This window comes from Theropithecus gelada, chromosome 9, assembly GCF_003255815.1.
Source record: "Theropithecus gelada isolate Dixy chromosome 9, Tgel_1.0, whole genome shotgun sequence".
In the NCBI taxonomy this organism is placed as follows: Eukaryota; Metazoa; Chordata; class Mammalia; order Primates; family Cercopithecidae; genus Theropithecus; species Theropithecus gelada.
Genome location: NC_037677.1, coordinates 71,921,528 through 71,938,066, shown reverse-complemented (window position 1 = coordinate 71,938,066; position 16,539 = coordinate 71,921,528).

The following is a 16,539-nucleotide window of genomic DNA, read 5'->3' as shown; positions in this document are numbered from 1 at the left end:
TTGGAGGTGGGCTTAATGGGAGGTGTTTGGGTCATGGGGGTGGATCCCTCATGAATAGATTAATGCCTTCACCCCAGGGGTGTGTGAGTGCGTTCCGGTTCTATTAGTTCCTGCCAGAGATTTTTTTTTTTTTTTTTCTGAGATGGAGTCTTGCTCTGTTGCCCAGGCTAGAGTGCAGTGGCAGGATCTCCACTCACTGCAACCTCCACCTCCTGGGTTCAAGCGTTTCTCCTGCCTCAGCCTCCTGAGTAGCTAGGATTACAAGCGCATGCCACCACACCCAGCTAATTTTTGTATTTTTAGTAGAGACAGGGTTTCACCATGTTGGCCAGGATGGTCTTGATCTCCTGATGTTATGATCCATCCGCCTCAGCCTCCCAAAGTGCTGGGATTACAGGCTTGAGCCACTGTGCCCGGCCCTTCCCACCTTGCACCTCCCCCAGTCCCTTGCTTCTGCTCTTGCTATGTGATCTCTGCTCACACTGTCTCCCCTTCAACTTCTGCCATGAGTGGAAGCAGCCCGAGACCCTCACCAGATGCAGATGCTGGCACCATGCTTCTTGTACAGTCTGCAGAATTATAAACCAAATAAACCTCTTTTCTTTAGAAATTACTCAGTCTCAGGTATTTTTTTTTTTTTTTTTTTTTGAGACGGAGTCTCACTCTGTCGCCCAAGCTGGAATACAGTGGTGCCATCTCTGCTGACGGCAACCTCCCCCTCCTGGATTCAAGCGATTCTTTCGCCTCAGCCTCCCGAGTAGCTAGGATTATAGGCATGTGCCACAACACCTGGCTAATTTTTGTATTTTTAGTAGAGACAGGGTTTTCTTTCTTTTTTTTCTTTTTAGACGGAGTCTTGCTCTGACGCCCAGGCTGCAGTGCAGTGGCCGGATCTCAGCTCACTGCAAGCTCCGCCTCCCGGGTTTACGCCCTTCTCCTGCCTCAGCCTCCCGAGTACGTGGGGCTACAGGCGCCCGCCACCTCGCCTGGCTAGTTTTTTTTTGTATTTTTTAGTAGAGACGGGGTTTCACCGTGTTAACCAGGATGGTCTCGATCTCCTGACCTCGTGATCCGCTCATCTTGGCCTCCCAAAGTGCTGGGATTATAGGCTTGAGCCACCGCGCCCGGCTGAGACAGGGTTTTCGATGTTGGCCAGGTTGGTCTTGAACCTGTGACCTCAGGTGATCCACCCGCCTCAGCCTCCCAAAGTGCTGGGATTACAGGCATGAGCCACCGTGCCCGCCTTCAGGTAATTCTTTAGAGCAACACTACACAGACTAACAAGAGTAGCTATAGTAAGCATTCAATAAGTAAAAACTAATTGTTGTTGTAGATGCCTTTAGGAAAATCTCTTTAAGATACTACGTAGAGTGAAAAAAGAGGGAACAAAATAGAATGAATCTTAAGGCCTCGCTCATGCCTAGACATTTTCTAACTACTACCAAAGGAACTGTTAAACAAGGTAAAATGAACCTCTTCTCCTTCTACTACTTTCTGTGCTGTATAAAATTTTACCATGTGTCTGTGTTACTTTACATTTAAAAAGACAAGCTTCATCTTAAAAGACGATTTGGCTTATTAAAAGGTTGATTTAATGTCTCAAAAAAAAAAAGTTTGAAGACAATGTCTGTGAAACTGGTTTTCCTGAGATATATTGCCAAGTGTTCTCTGCATCCTGGCCAGCCTGGGAAGCTGGCCCTGCAAGGCAGCATGCCCATGGCCACTAATTTCTCTTATTACTGCCATATTTAGGTTCCATATCCTATTTTTTCATGGCACTGGAAATAAACATGGATCCACTAGTAATGTTCTCTTCATTATGTTCTCTTTCATTCGTATATTCATTCATTCAACAGATACTTATCAAGAACCTACCTCGTTCTGAGCACTACAGCAGGCAACAGGGATGCAGCAGGCAAAAAAATAAAATAAAACAAAAACGATAAAAATCTTTATCCTCGTGGAGCTTGCATTATAGTATGGGAATATTTCAAGAATCTATTGCTGCTTAACGAACTATTCCAAAACATAGTGTCTTCAAACAACAACCTTTATTTCATCACAATTCTATGAGTCAGGAATTCACAGCTCAGCTTGGCAGTTCTTCTGTTCCATCCAGTATTGACTGGATCTCTTCCTTGACTCCCTTCAGCTGATTGGTGACGTTGGCACAGACGGTTCCAGAAGGCTTTATTCACATGTCCAAAGCTTTGGTACATGGCCTCTTCTTCACCTGGCTAGTTTGGGCCCCCTTACAGCATGGTTGTTTCAGGGTATTTGTTCTATTAATACGGCTGTGAACTTCCAAGAGGAGGCATCCCAAGCATGGAAGGCAGAAACTCAGATTCAAGTGAGGGTAAAATAGGCTCCATTTCTTGATGAAGAATGACAATGTCACATGAGAAAACAACATGCGGGATGAAAGTTAATGTAGTCGGCTGGGCGCGGTGGCTCAAGCCTGTAATCCCAGCACTTTGGGAGGCCGAGACGGGCGGATCATGAGGTCAGGAGATCGAGACCATCCTGGCTAATACGGTGAAACCCCGTCTCTACTAAAAAATACAAAAAACTAGCCGGGCGAAGTGGCGGGTGCCTGTAGTCCCAGCTACTCGGGAGGCTGAGGCAGGAGAATGGCGTGAACCCGAGAGGAGGAGCTTGCAGTGAGCTGAGATCCGGCCACTGCACTCCAGCCTGGGCGGCAGAGCAAGACTCCGTCTCAAAAAAAAAAGAAAGTTAATGTAGTCATCTTTAGAAACATAATCTACCTTAGAGAGACAGATAACTAAAAAGACAAATGAGTAAAAATGAATTTTAAGGAGAAAACAAAAGCAGGAAAGGGAATACAGAGTGTGAGTTTGGGGATGGAGTTGCAATTTTAAGAGGGGCTAGAGAAGGATTGATTGAGAAAGTTACATTTAAATTAAGACTCAAATGAAGTGATGATAGTTGGTGTAAGAGCATTCCAGGCAGAGGAAACAGCCAAGCGCAAGGCCCTGAGGCAGGAGCATGCCAGGCATGTTCAGGATAGCGCAAAAGCCAGTATATGTGGAACAAAGAGAGTGAAGTTTCTCTAGAGTAGCAGGAGATTACGTCATGTAGGTAATGGGGTCAGCAGCCCATGGACAGTCTTTTACTTCAGCTTTTACTATGAATTAACTGGGGAGCATTTGAATGTTTTTTGCGCATGGAAGGTATATGATCTGACTTGTGTTTTCAGAGGATCCCTCCGTCTGCTATCCTGAGTATAGACAGTAGAAAGCTATGTAGTAGTAGGGAGACCAGTTAGAAGGCTATTGTAATAATTCAGGCAACAGATGCTGGTGGCTTGAGTTAGGGTGGAAGCAATGGAGATGGTGATAAGTGGTTAGATTCTGGAGATATTTTGAACATATACTCAATAAGATTTGCTGGTGAATTGGACATATGGTGTTCTGGATAGAGAGGAACCAAAGATGACTTAAAAGGTTTTGACCTGAATAACTAGAAGGATGAAGGTGGTGTTTACTAGATGAATAAAACTGTGAGAAGGTCAGAATTGGAACAGAATAGCAGATCTTGTTAAAGTTTGAAATGACTACTATGCTTCCAAGTGTAGCAATTTAATAGGAGCTGCAACACACAAGTTAAGTCCTCACTTGATGTCATCAGTAGGTACTTGGAAACTTCAGCTTTAAGGAAACACACAAAGGAACCAAATTTACTGCAGGCTAATTGATATAAACAAGAGTTAGGTTCCTATGGCATATTTCTGGTCACAGAAACATCACCAGACTTCTAAAGACTAAAACACTTCTAACATTAAACACTGAAATAAATGTGAACTATATATACATTTAAGAAAGATTAATAAAAACAAGATAATTATTATCCAATTATTCCAGTTGAGGGTTGAGGGTGGCCAGAGTCCATCCCAGCAGCTCAGGGCGCAAAGTGGAAGCTGCTCTGGCCAGGACGCCATGCCCTAGCAGGGGGCACCTCACACATACACCCACACAGGCTGGGACAATGTAGATACACCAGTTCACCTAACATGCACATCTTTGGGATGTGGGAGGAAACCAGAGTACCCAGAGAAAACCCACACAGACATGGGGAGAACATGAGAACTTCCACACAAACAGGGGCCCCAGGCAGAAATCAATTTTTTTCCAATCAACAGTATAATGAAATGACATTGAACGGAATGATGTTATTTGAAGATCAGCTGTCATTTCGTGTATATACACATGCACACATTTTTATTTTTTTATTAAGTCTTTTATGTTATTATTTATTTCAATAGGTTTTTAGGGGAACAGGTGGTATCTGGTTACATGAGTAAGTTCTTTAGTGGTGATTTCTGAGATTTTGGTGCACCCATCACCCACATGCACATACTTTTAAATGCATAAAAAATGTTTGGAAATATACATTAAAAATTGTTAACAGTGGTTACCTCTGGGTAACAGGAATCTTTGGAAAGCGGCTCTGGAAATTAGGGGAGGAAGTAATATATGTTTTTGTTTTTTGATACCTTTCTGTATCACGTTTGTATGTATATATGTATTACTATGTTCTCTGTTACTTTTATGATTAAAAATCACTTAAAATTTGTGTGGTTGGTGAAATGAACCAAGTCACTGCAAACAAGAGTCTTACTAGGAGAGTCCACATTGGATCAGGGGTTTATAAGGTCCTTTCAAGCTCTGACACTGATTTCTGCAACTGGGCGTTAACTGGTAAGTCTCCCCGTCATTTCCTCCATAGGCTTCTGTGAAATTCGGTATGTGAACGGCCTCTCTAATTCATCTGCTTCATCTTGAAAACAGTACCAAGAGCTCTCGGTGCTTAACTACCTCACAGGAAATTTGAGGTTGGATGAGATAAGGTGTTCAAATACTTTGAGTTACCACAAACACAGGTGCTCATGTAGGCAGAATATTATGAGTCCTGGAATATTAACAGACCTAGTAAAAAGAAGCTGTTTCTGCCTTTTGATCACATAGGCATTTTGATACTCTTGAACTCCATTTAGTCTGCGGTGGAATGAGTGTTTCTCCACAAACAGTATTAATTTTAGCGTTTTTGTTCATGCCTTCTGTCAAACAAGATTTCTTCAGCCTTTGATTTTCATCAAGATTCACTTTATTCTTCAAAGCATTTAATTCAAAGTTCACTCCATCAGTGGGTGGATTATTTAAGTAACTGAAATACCAGTGTTGAATGCCATAGCAGTTATAATATTTCTCTTCACAGGGGATATATTTACCAAAGTCATGTACTAATGAACAATTGGAAGTGCCTGTCCAAATAGCAGACACCTGGTAAACACTGAATGGAAAATAAACATGGACAGCTCTACAAAATGTTTACTCAGTGATTCTTAAATATTCTTCCAAGGTCATTATTATGTGTCAGGTGCTGTACTGGGTGCTAAGAATATAGGAAGAAGACAAGTGTCTTTTCCCTCATGAAGCTTATATTCTACTAGAGAAATGTCACATTGTATTTTAAATTTTTCACACTGGTTCTAATGAAGTATTTGAGAAGCTATGTGAAGAGGAATTTGGAAGTTGCTGGCAGTTATCAGTTTCTGGAGATTATGTAGTTGATTACTATTATTACGGAAAAAAAAATCACCTTTAGTCCCCCACAAAGGTGAAGAGAAAACCAGAAAGTCACCACCAATCAGAATCACAAAAGGCAGTCAGTGGAAAAGACTGCGAGTTTCAGGAAAAATGAGTTGTCTTAATATGTAAAAAAGTCTTTCTTAGAACTGGAACTTACAAGAAATGGGCTGAAAATTCTAAAAGCAAACAACCTTAAAGAATAATGTGAAATAGAGGCTGGATCTTCATCAATATGATGGGTTGGGAGCATGGCTTCTGCCTACAGAAGGAGGTTGAAGTAGGTTATCTCTGAGGAGCCTTCCTAGTCTAACTAAGTACCGCAGTTATGAAATTATATTTTCTCTAGAGAACAATTTCTCAACAACCAAATAACCCAAGAGGCTAATATTCTATTTATATTTTATAATTTCTTAACAAAGATCTCAAATAAGAACTGAGTAAAGAACAGGCCTTGTTAGTTACTGAAGAGTAAAGAGAAGTATAGTTTTCACTAGACAGTCTTGCCTGAAGCTCAATCAGAAATCTTACCATTCACTAGTAAAACATCCGCCAAAGTTAACAGGTAAACCACTAACTGGTAAGCGGTCACTCCAGGGCCCCTGCCATCATCACCATCCCCAACTCCTAGGAAGTCTTGCTAACATTTTTCCCATTGTTCTGCTTCCCTTTTCTAATTTGCCAGCCAAATTTGTTTTCAGTACCAACTTCAGATGACTCTCCTCTCATGACAGCTTGACTTGTCACTCCTTATTTCTATAATCTATCAAAAATAGGACCTCCACAGTTAAAAAAGGAAAGAAAAAACCTCATAATTTTGATGGCAGACCCTCCAAGTTGACTGGTACTCAGGCACCAAGTCAGTCCCAAACTAATGAATATTGATTGCATCAGTTCTTCCAGCTTTGATTCAAAGATTGCTTTTGGCAGGCCAGGCACGGTGGCTCACGCCTGTAATCCCAACACTTTGGGAGGCCGAGGTGGGCAGATCATGAGGTCAGGAGTTCGAGACCAGCCTGGCCAAGACAGTGAAACCCCATCTCTACTAAAAATACAAAAATTAGCTGGGTGTGGTGGTGGGTGCCTGTAATCCCAGCTACTCCAGAGGCTGAGGCAGGATAATTGTTTGAACCCGGGAGTCGGAGGTTGCAGTGAGCCGAGATCACGCCACTGCACTCCAGCCTGGCAACAGAGCAAGACTCCATCTCAAAAAAAAAAAAAAAAAAAAAAAAAAAGATTGCTTTTGGCAAAGACATTGACTCAGTTTCAAATTGTGTTGAGACATCAAAGGAAAAAGTTCTTGGTTTGGTTCCTTTAGGAAGAGACCCGGTTAATCTAACATCTGAATTCATGGCAGTTACATGTGACTGCTGACTCCTCATCTTGCAGCCACCCCAATGTGGGGAGTCTCCAAAACAGTACATCAGGTGCTTCCTGTGCCTAGAACAACCTCTGGGGTTGGGATAATAGTAATAGCCACAGTAGCTAACATGTATTGATTATTTGCTGTTTTCCTGGAATTTTACGCCTTTATATATAAACTCTTATTGAATTCTTGCAGTGGTCCTATGATTAGCACTTTACAGGGTCTGGGCCTTAAAAGAGTTAAGTTGAACTGCCAAAGGCCAGTCGGTGAAAGTAGCAAGGCTAGGATTTGAACCCAGGACAATGTGCTTTCAGTGTTGCAATGGCTGGAGACTGTAAGGTGTGGCTGCCACAGGAGGGAGTTGGGCTATCATACCTTTGCTTTTGTTTGCTCCATGCCTGGCTCCTCTGCCCTGGAGCTCTCAGTCTTGCGTATTCTTAGTATATGCTTTCATTTCATCTTTTTTTGTTTTATATTAGGGGCACTTTTTATAATTCAGCTAATGTTTCTACTTAATGCATTCAGAGAGTGAGAAGTTCCAAAAAAGTTTCCTTTCTGTATATGTAGTTAGGTTTTGCTAAAGAAAGGTGAGTTCAACTGCTGATTTACTAAAAATAAGATTGATGAGGGAACCTTATCTTGTTTTGAAGATGACAAATATGGAGACTTTTCAACCATGGAGGAAGACAAAACGCAGTAGCTGAAAAGGAGATTAAAGCAATAGGGAAAGTAGCTTTCTGCCCCTTGACAGAAGATGTGTGTCCTATAGAGAAGCTTCTTAGAGTGCTGGGGTGGGGGTGGGGGTGGGGGAGAGGCATGGTGGGAGGCCAACTGCTCCTCACCCCCTTCCCGCTTTCAAGTAGTTCCACTTGGCTCTGTCTTATGTATTAAAAGTCTACATAAAGTATTGTTTGGAAATACAGTTCTGCTGCTACAACAAAAGTACAACATTGTACAATGGTCATTTTACTACTGGTTACTGGTCAGAAAAACTTTTTTTTTTTTTCCTGACACTGGAACTAAACCCTATGAATAAATCCAACTAATTTCATCCTCCGTCCTCAGATGCCCAGGCAGCTAGCAGAGTCTTGTATATGACGGGAACTAGCAATAAGTTGGCTGAGTACTTTTTCCCCAAAATATTTTATTAATAGTACAAGTTATTGATTGCATCCCAGGAAGTTTATGGCAAAAACATTAAACAGACTATTTAACCTAGTGTTGATAAGACTTGTGGTACATTTAGTCCAAAGCTTTCTGGGTTCTCCACCCTAAGCATTTTATTTTAGTAATTGATCTGGGTTGAAATCGGTCTAAAGTGGAATTATTATCTCCAAATGATTTCAAAGTTTTACTAAACTTAATTTCTTGGGCTGCTTTGCTGCCTAATACAACAAAGATGTTGAAGTATACCAGACACACTATTCTGATTTCCCAGATAACCTTTGAGTGACTGATTCAGGGATGACGGCAGCTTTGTTCTCATAACTGACTATTTAAGGAACACTTTTGGCATCACAAATTACAAAAAAAAAAAAAGAAAAAAAATAGGGAAAAAGTTCAGTTGAATAATCCTCAGAGGGAAGCAGAAATCAGGAACTCTATTCAAAGTCCTTGGACACATGTGAGGTTTGCCTGAGGTCCCTAAAGTTTTCTCCCTTCAATCTGTTCACCCCTCTGTGTCACCCTTCAGAGCCCTCAGGCCTCTCCTTTCCTCTTGCGTACCGAAAAGAGAATTTGATACATTCAGTCACCTTAAGATGTCACAGGTTGATGCAATTTAATGTGTCAGCCTCTCCTTGCAAAAGAGCTGCCAGGCAAGAAAAATCAAGTCAATAGTGTCATATTAGTGACCTGGATATATGTGAACCACTGTTTTTTCTTTTTTAGAAATTTTTAAATCAAGTCAGGTGAGGCATGATTCTCTCAGCATACTTATATTGACAAAGCATGCCTTTTTAAAAAAGTGGCCTGTGCCCTCAGTGAACTTAATGTGTAGTGGTGGCATTTACAGGCTGCTTTTCTTCTTCTAGAGACAATTTATGAGGATGCTCCCCAATACTATCTGTAGCTATCCCTGCCCCAACTACTCAGAGAGAATCTGTCAGAGATGTGATCTGAATCCACTAAAGCCCATATGGCAAATTTCTTCAGCATACCAGAAAAAAAAGCAAACTTTAGACTGACATTCAAGGCCATCCATGATCTGACCACATCTGCCTTATTAATCTTATTTCTCAGTAATCCCTAACCATATACAAATGAAACAGTTTCGGGTTTTTAGGTAGATGCTACATTTTCATGCTTTTTTAGCAATCAATTACTGTGGAAACAACCCCAAGACTTAGTGGTTGAAACAATATGCATTCATTATCCTATTGTCAGTTACAATAGGTCAAGAATTGAGGAGCTGCTTAGCCATGCATTTCTGGCTTGAAATTTCTCAGAAGGTGGCAGTCATGCCTAGACTTGAGGGTCTGCTGCCAAGGTGTCTCACTAGCAAGTTGGGGCTGGTTATTGGTGACAGGCCTCAGTTTCTTTCCACATGGGTCTCTCGCAGGACTGTCCGAGTATAGCTACTGGCTTCCCCTTAAGTGAGTGATCCCAAGAGAGGGGAACAGTAAGGGTGTGACCTAGCCTTTTTATGACCTAGCCTCATGTGTCACACAGTATCACTTCCATTATATTCTCTGAGTTAGAAATGAATTACTAAGTCCAGTCCACAATCAATAGGAGGGGAACTAAGCTCCACCTTTGAAGGGAAGAGTGTCAGAGAGTTTGTGAACGTATTCTAAATTACCATCATGCTCCTACTCCTTTGCTCATTCTGTTCCCGCTGCTCCCAATGCTTTTTCCCCGTTATCTGCGGAGCCCAATCAATCCTACGTCTTTCAAGGCCCAATTCAACCGTTACTTCCTCCAAAAATCCTTCCCAAATGCCTCCTAAGAGCTTTCCTTTCTTTTCATTCCTGTTTTATTTTCTACATTTTTTTTTTTTAACTACACTTGTTCTTATTTTAGATGGTAATTATTTGGTATTCCAAGCCAGGGTTTATCAACTTTGGCACTACCAATGCTTTGGGCTGGATAATTATTTGTTGTGGGGATCTTGTCCTGTGTATTATAGGATGTTTAGCAGCATCCCTGGTCTCTTCCCACCAAATACAAGCAGCACCTTCTGACCCTAGTTGCGACAACAAAAAATGTCTTCAGACATAGTCAAATGTTTTGTGGTGGGCAAAAAAAAAAAAAAAAAAAAAAAAAAAATCACCCCTGGTTGAAATCATAGTTCTAGGCAATTATGTTCTGTGATTCATTTTGAATTTCCAACTCATGGCTCCAAAAGGCCATTCTAACAAGCGAGGAGAGGAACGCACTTTATTTCAATCTTGATGTTGCTGAGAACCCCTGAGTTTTCCTGTCCAATCTTTCCTAGGCATTCTTCAGTCCTCTGAGTGATTCCAATAGCCTATCAATAAATTCGCCCACCAGGTGCAGTGGCTAACATCTGTAATCCCAGCACTTTGGAAGACTGAGGCAGGCAGATCACCTGAGGTCAGGAGTTCAAGACCAGCCTGGCCAACATGGTGAAACCCCATCTCTACTAAAAATACAAAAATTAGCTGGGCGTGGAGGCACACACCTGTAGTCCCAGCTACTCGGGAGGCTGAGGGAGGAGAATGGTTTGAACCTGGGAGGGGAAGGTTGCAGTGAGCCAAGATCATGCCACTGTACTCCAGCCTGGGCAACAGAGATTTTTTTTTCCCCCCTTAAAATAAATAAATAAATAAATAAATAAATTAATTAATTAATTAATTCACCCACCTTTTTTTTCCTTCATTTTCAGTTTAAGTGAGTTTCTGTTGCCTTCTACCTAAAGAAATGTAATTAATGAAAACCAACTCATACTTCAAGGTCTGGCTCATATACCACTTCTTCTAGTAGTCCCAGATGTCTCTAGATAGAATTTATCTTTTCTTCTCCTTCATATTTCTTTTAGTGCTTTCTGCAGCCTGATAGTGGAGTCTATCTAGGTTTACATATACCCAAATGTTCCCTTAACCCAGGGCCAAGCATTATGCACAGAATAATATAGGCTGGATCTAATTGTAAAGGAAATGGATTTTCATCTGGGGCTTTAATGCAAAGGAATACATCAAGTGACCACATTACTGGGGAAAAAAAGAGTTTGGAGGCTAGTGTGGCAAACCTTGGTCTCAATGCTTTTTTGCTATTTCACGTTTATTAGAGGCTGTTGGTATACTGAGGAGGATGAGTGCACTGTCTTGAATAACCGATTAGGTTCAAATCCTGTCTTCTCTACTTACTGGGAGACTGTGAGCAAGTTACTTAATTGTTTTGTGCCTCCAATTACTAATCTGGAGTAATTGGGGACTGTTAAAATATTACCTCATGGGGTTAAAACATAAAACAGACAAACTTAGAGCTGCTTTGGCCAAATTAGGAGAGACCCAGAGACTCCCTCACTTGGCATCACCCTACTGGTTGCCACCTCCAACAGCATCAACTCAGGGACCTAGGGCTGTCTAAATCAGTTTGAGACAAACACCAGCAGCCATCCCAGTTGTTAACTAGCCATGTTGTATTGAACACAGTATTTACTCACCTGTTTAACGTTAATAAGGAAGTTGAACAGGTGAGTAAATACATTGTGCAAGATAACGTGGCTAGTTAATGGTAGCCAGAAGCTGGGTGCCCATTCTAACTCTGTCAGCTCTAGTTCTGATGCCAACTATTCTAGCTTAACCCGTCTTATTTTCCTGAACTGCCATTCAAGGTCCTTTGTGTGGTACAACATATCCCATCTCTCCCCTACTGCCACATTTGCTTCAATCATGCCTACTTGTTTTACCTACAATTTACTTTACAGTATGCTCATTCCATTTCTGCCCAGCCAACTGCCCTATCCGCTCATTCCTTTCCACTTCTACTAACCTCCCTTTGAAAGCTGCAAAATTGAAACTCCTCCAGGAACCCATTAGATGAATTATCTTCTATTTTACTTATTCCTTCTAGATTTGAAAACCCTATTATTATTAATCCTTACATCTTTGCAAGATATTCATAGTATATACGTTTGCACTTCTTAACTCGTTATTTTTTTGAGGCAGGGTCTCACTCTGTTGCCCAGGCTGGAGTACAGTGACTTGATCAGAGTTCATGGCAGCTGGAACTCTCAGGCTCAAGTTACAAGTTATCCTCCCACCTCAGCTTCCCAAGTAGCTAGGATTGCAGGCATGTGTCACCACACGTGGCTATTTTTTTTTAAATTTTTTGTAGAGACAAGGTTTCACTATATTGGCCAAGCTGCTCTTGAACTCCCTGCCTGCCTTGGCATCCCAAAATACTGGGATTATAGGCATGAGCCACCGTGCCCAGCCTTAACTCAATCCCTCACAGCTCTTTCAGAGCACTTAAAATTAGATGCTAAATTGTGTAATACTGATTACTCTTTCATACTGCCCATAGTGTTTTATGTATTTTTTAATCTTTATAACCTAAGTTTCCCAGTGGTAGGTAGAGATTGCTTGTATCCAGATAGATTTATGTTAGCTATATGGGAGGCAGGTCAAACCATGCTTCATCTCCATAAGCTCTAATGATTGGTTCAACTCACTGGAATTCACGTGAGCTTAAGAATAGGCTGTCTTTTAATTCATAAGCCCCAATAATGCCAAATATAGAGCTCAAGAGACAATGAACAATAAGTATTTGGACACACTTTTAGGTATTTACTAAATTTTTATGCACTGTGAGCCTAACATGTTCACATCAAGCAAGAAATGAAAATAGGAGAGGGGTTATAAATGACTAAGTTACTATGTGTGTGTTGGGTCTCTATCAGCTGTATCCTCTTCCCTCTTCATACACGTGTTACATACTATATGTCAACCTGTAGAAACAAGGCAGGAACTTAAGTATCTTTAGGTCCTAGACTATGTGTTATCTTATTTAATAAACACAACTATCTTATAAGGTTTTTTTAAAATCTTAAACATTAAAATAAAAAACCCAAATGAGGTTAAGAAAAGCCCCAAATCATATAGCTAAGTCATGACAGAGCTAGAATTCAACCCAAGTCTAACTCCAGAGTCCATAGTCAACTACCATGTAGTATATGACCCAGAGCAAGTCTTCCACTCTTGTATGTGTGTTAAGTGGGGCTATTGAGAGAATATGGTAATGATTAATTTATACAAAATATTTAACACAGCATAGTATCTTACACATATTACCCAATAATCTGTACTCACTCTCATTACAGAATACTATGACAGGGTTAAAATGTCAATAAAACATGCTTCCTGCCCTTGAAAAATCTAATAGGGTGTGGTGGGTAGACTTCTAAAATAGCACTCCAGTGGCTCTAATTCAATGGCTCTTTACCCATGAAGACGATGAGATATCACACTCATGACTACATTGCATGCAAAAGGGATTTCCGAATCAGTTGACTTGGAATTACTCAAAAGGGAAATTATCATGGTGGGCATTCCTCATCTAATCATATGAGCCCTTTAAAAGCAAGCACTTTCAATTGGGAGCAGCTGAAATAGTCAGAGATTTGAAGCATGAGGGAGGCTTGATGCACTGTTGCTGACTTTGAAGGCTGAAGGGGCTACCTGCAAGGGCCACAGCACAGTTTCTAGGAGCTAAGAGTGACAACAGCTAGTCCTACAAGCACAGGAACTGAGCATGAAGTACCCAGTAGGGCATGGCAGGTTGGAGCTGGGTTGTAATGGTTTCTGTAAACTGTGGAAGGTGATTTGAACTTTTTATTCTGCTTCACTGGAAACACATTTTAAAAGAATTTTTTAAAACTAACTGAAAATACCTGAAGAATCTAACACAGTATGTGTATGAGTATGTATGTATGTATGTATGTATGTATCTCATATCTATACTTTTATATTTTGTATACATAAAACACACATTTTAATATTTGAGATAAGTGAATAATTCCTCTTACTACTCTTCTCCCTATTAATATAAAATTATAAAATTGTTACAACTAATTCAGTTAAAGATATTTATTAAGAGGGCTAAGTTCAACAAAAATGCATCCATTCATAAAAATAATTTTGAGTAGATAAACAAAATATAAAAATATTTTAAACAAGACACCAAAAAGTATTCATTTTCAACAAAACTATTTTGATACCTTGAAACATCTGACATAATTATGTATATACAAGATCTTTTCAATCTACCTCTTCTTTAGTAGTTACATTATGAGATTACCATGTCTCAAAAGCAAACTGCTGCAATTTAAAACACACTTTTCCATAAGATCTGGAATGATCTTTCCTAATTTTCAAATGTGTCGGGATTAGTATTTTCTCCTATACTCAGATAAAGAAAAATGTTTGTTAAAATTTCTGTAACTTTTTTTTGTTGTTAATTGAATATAGTTTGTTTCTCTAAGCACATTGATTAGTAGGCCTCTCTCCCTAAAGTTTTTTTTTTTTAAATGTTCAATATTTCTGACCACACTACAGATTTAGACATAAAATGCTGAAATAATACAACTGAACCAGGATTGCTCATTTCTCTCCCCCGTCTCTGAGGTGCTCTGCGGGAATAAAGTACTGAGGGAGGTACATTAAAATAAGGAGACTCCTTGTGGCTAGCAGCGACTGAATATCCTAGGTACCTAATTTATTGCAGTGGCTTAAGCTCTGGGGAAATTATGCATCACTAAACTAAAAGTAAGGTTATGTCAATGGATTTTTAAAGAGTATACTTTAAGAAGGATTATATGTAAACATTTTAATAATGTTAATTATACAACATGGCTATAGAAATGTTAGTCTTATAATAATTAGCATCAGCTACTTGGTATGTCTTTTTCTGATTAAACTGATTCCACCACACTGTCTACTTACATCAGTCTAGTCTAGAGGAGCACTTAAAGATAAAAAGTTAGAAAATGTCTTCGGAAATCAGTTCTTTTAATGTATAGAAGTTTCAATTACATGACTTGGGCTTGCTTACCAAATGCCTTTGGTACTTTAAAAAATGTATGTTCATGATATAATACTTTTTAATCCAGAAGTTGGAACCATATTTAATTAAAAAATAAAAATTATAAACAAAGCCAATTACACAAGCACGTCGGAAAATAACACACCGTAATATATTTTCGAACGAAGACTTGTCTTTTAAAAACCCAAAGGTAACATCTTTCCCAGAGTTAACTAAGAACATCTATGATCCAGAATAAGCAGATTTCTTTTTTTTTTTTTTTTTTGAGACGGAGTCTCGCTGTGTCGCCCAGGCTGGAGGACAGTGGCCGGATCTCAGCTCACTGCAAGCTCCGCCTCCTGGGTTTACGCCATTCTCCTGCCTCAGCCTCCCGAGTAGCTGGGACTACAGGCGCCCACCACCTCGCCCGGCTAGTTTTTTGTATTTTTTTTTTTTTTTTTAAGTAGAGACGGGGTTTCACCGTGTTAGCCAGGATGGTGTGGATCTCCTGACCTCGTGATCCGCCTGTCTCGGCCTCCCAAAGTGCTGTGATTACAGGCTTGAGCCACCGCGCCCGGCCAGCAGATTTCATTTAACTATTAATAGCAATGAAGCAGTTACACACAAACATGTAAACATATGTAAACATTTAAAAATAGTAATGCCTTTGAAATGTAAGGGGAAAATGTCAACTTTGTCTACATTATAATTTAAGACTAACAGTGAAGACAGCTACTAGAATATAAATGGTCATCAGTTAAAGTTTAATTACTATTTGATAATTCACTCTTTAACAAGAAAATGAGTTTTGATAAATTCAGACCACAGGGACAAATATTCTTCTTGCAGAGCAGTTCTTGCTCATGGTGCAATGCAGCATTCTGTCCATGTAGTACAGTTGTACCTCAGTCGTGGTAACACAGGTGATTACATTCAAATGGCATTTAACATAAATTGCACCAAACTGCCCTATAATTTCATTTTGGACTGAATTAATTAACTTCTCAGTAGGTGGCTGAGGTGCTGAACAACATAAGCCTAAAGAAATACTTGACTGCTTAACCTACCTTACGTGAGGTGTCTCTAATTCAAGACAGCTTCCATTTTTAATAAATAGTACCAGGTAAAATGCATTTAGTAGGATCCCAAAGGGTAAAGATAAGGCATTTATAATAAATGGATTTAGTTTTCCACATATATTCACAACCATTTAAAAGAAGTCAGGGGGCACTGCAGACCGCTAAGGAGGATTTAACAAAACTCAGCAAGAGTTGGCATGCCTGATATTTTTGAAAGACTATTTACCTTAGGAGGTGTGCATTTAGAATTTTAAAAATGTCTTTTTTGCCCTTGCAAGATACTAAAATACAAAAGTTACCACTTAGTAGCAATTAAAAATAATACTATCTTAATGCTGAATACGTAATTTATATCCCAGAGCTTGAAATGTAAATGTAATTGTCTAAGACATTATCTTTAGATCATCAGAATTATCATATCATAAAATATCTATTCTATTTCCCCAATTATATTATCAAGAGCTGACAGCTAACTCTTTGCTTCAAGTTTATAGTCTTCATA